A 3,293-nucleotide genomic window follows, 5' to 3' on the forward strand; every position below is an offset into this window, starting at 1 on the left:
GAGGCTGTGACAATTCTTGACTCATCGCATCGCGATATCATTCCTAGGTGAAATGAAATTTTTCCTAGACATTTAAACAGGGTTCAATTTGCGATATTATCAGAGGAGGGGGGAGGGGATTATTTTTACCTATGTATTCAGTATACTTATAATTGGACATTAATCACTTAAAATCTAATTTTGGTATCAAATGCAACACAAACACAACGCCATTTTAAGTTATACCCTAAATTACATTAGTCAGATGAATGCACGAGATAAATGAAACTCACTGCAGGTTCTATTGGTAGATTTTGGATTGGATTCGCAAGGTCTTTGAGTGAGAAGGGAATGTTTGATTGATTTATTTGGTTTATTTTACTTTGTATATCTGCCACTTTTGGCTAATCGCAAAGATGAGGATGGGTGATGATATGATGAAATTGATGAACACTCACATGCCCAACCTGGGACCTCTGGCTTCAAAGCGCGCTATGCTAACCCCCTCCGCTACGGAGGCCGGCGAGGTGGGAATGTGTTTTGGATTTTCTTTGTAGATGCGAAAATCTTTAACTGTGACGTGCACATACTTTTCCTTATATTAAAGTTTACCTTTTCACATAAACGAGAAATTGACATGTCACCCTAAAACACACGCATGTATCTGCATTTAATACTACTCTATACGAAAAGAAACCTTGGGCGGTTCTTCATATTGTCCACCAAAGATTGAAACGAAAAAAACAACTTTTGAGCGTATGCCTTTCCTTGCTTCCTCTGACATCTGAAGGATTTCGGTTTTGTATATGTAATGATAGTACTTTCAGTGCTTGAAGAGTGTTATTAGGTACAGCTAATTATATAACAAATAAATGCTTTGTCAAATATTTCACAAATATTTCAAAGTTAGACTTTTTACGAGTTGATCGGGAACCATCTCAACTCAGTTTTTTTTCTTTTTTTTAATACAACGCCCTACAGATGTCTGAGTAAATACCAAATTCTAAAAGACATTGGATGTGGTACACATCTGCCATAAATTGTTAAAGATATTTTTATGCGTAGCTATGGGAATTTAAAATTAGAATGAACTCAACTGGAACTCTATAAGTATGATATATTCAATAATGTGGTTTCTATATCCAGTGGGTGGGAGATGATTATTCCTGGTTGGGGTGGCTCAAGATCCTCCTCACCCCTTTTAATCTCAACCTCCATTAAAATGAATAGATGTATCTTTGTTCGCAATTTTCACATTTCAAACTCCTGAGTTTCCGTTCCGTTAAATTCAAATAAGCCCAGAACGAAGTCCAGAGCTATATATGTTTCAGAATTGTTATCTGGTTTTAAAATCTGTTAAAAAAAACAAATTCTAAGAAAAACAAAGAAAAAAATAGTTATGCAAATTTTGCATTAAATAACAGGACATTCGTGTGTGCTGTTCTAAATTGGAATATTTCCCATGTCTTCACATTATACCTAAGTATCAAGGACGTATTTAGGAGGGTGTCCGGACACTTCCCCGAAAGATTTACCAAGAAGTAAAAGTAAATAATCAAAATATAATTGTTTAGCATTTGTTATATAATCGATGGTTATTTCCGCTGAACTTATTGGAAGGCAATGAATTTGGCTCATACGGCTTTGAAAGGTTCCAAAGATAATATCCATAAAATATTAATCAGAAACTGTACTTTTCGTTAATTTGATCTAACTTTTGTTTGTTATTCAATAAATATTCAATTATTTTTCTATTTTACATTAAATTCCTTGCCAGGGCAGTTGTTTTTATGCAAATCTTGGCGACCTTAACTACATGCAAGCTAGATGCTGTTATACGTATCTCTATTCTTTTACTACGTATATTTTACCTATTCACGTAATAACAACAATACAATATTAATTAACTTACATATTTAATTAAATTAAATATAATTATTATTATTTATTATTATTGTTATTATTGCAACACTTGGTTGGACCCCCCGAAATGTATTTCTAGGTGCAGTAGTATGTGTGTTTATATATATGGGATGCTGAATTTTGTAACCCCCAAATGAAAAACGTTTCTGCGCCACTTAATACCTCCAACATTCTTCTACATGCTGTATGTCGTCTACGCATGTCATCATCACTGAGCTCGTTGACGCTTGCTGGTTTAAAGGATTTCAATCCAAGATCCTTCTTCATGTGTCGTAACATTGTTGTTTTCGGGATTCCAAACTCAGCAGACTGTTTGCGCAGTGACTTCTGTGGTGACCGAAGCACAGATGCCTCCACTCCTGCACATCTGTTCTGTCTTTTGGTTGGTGTACCAGGCCTCGGTTTGTCTTTGATACATCCCAACATAAACAGTTTCTTTCCCCAACGCAGTATTGCCACTTTTGGTGGTGCATTTTTTTGGAATCGTCTTGTGAAATCTCGTCGCACATCCTCCATGGTCTTGCCGGTATGTGGACGTTCATGGGCCCAAACACTGACAACAAGGTGCTCTTCTACATTGTAGGAGCTTGTGTCAGCCATCTCTGCAAAAGAAACACTGAATTAGAAATAACAAGATATTGATTCGGGGGGGGGGGGGGGGGTAACAAGACATATGGACCACCCTGTGGTTCGTTGACTTCATGACCCTTCACTTTATACGGGGTCATGTCCCTTACCATAACTAAAATAACAACTTAATGTCGTGTCGTAACTACATTATTAAAATATTCGGACTGGTTAAAAGCTGAGGCCATTAGGTACTCAGCACACAAAAGGACAAAACACAGGGCAACACACATAATTATACTGGCCATGGGGCCAGTCGCCAGAGCCTCGTTCATCTGCAAAATACAGTCCAGTGTGTACTACGAGGAAGTGAGGTTGACAATTAGGTGTACTACGTGGAAGGTCACCCCTTACACTCCAAATTTAAAATTACAAAAACCTATTTACGGAATACTATGAGTCAGGAACGTTTTGGTAGCTTGGCTATACTTTCAAATATAAATTCAATTCAATTCAATTTTCCTTTCTTAAAGGGCGAGGTTCAGCCTGCGGCTGTTCTACCACCTAATGATAGAACCAAAGAAAATGTCAAGTGTAACCAAGTAATCGATGCTTTTGCGTAAGTGATAATAAATAAATCTATAATGTAAGCATTGTAATTAATCTTAATTTGTTAGTAAGTAAAGTGCTTATGCTAAAATTACGCATTTTTGTATTCGTAGATCCAGCCACTGTAACAGCAGTAATTGGGGGCCACAGAGTTGTCTTCCCAGGGGCCCCCATGAGTAACACCGAAAAATTGGCCAAATTTCTATTGTAAAGAA

Source organism: Lepisma saccharinum, chromosome 19 (genome assembly GCF_977018435.1).
Source record: "Lepisma saccharinum chromosome 19, izLepSacc3.1, whole genome shotgun sequence".
Lineage (NCBI taxonomy): Eukaryota > Metazoa > Arthropoda > Insecta > Zygentoma > Lepismatidae > Lepisma > Lepisma saccharinum.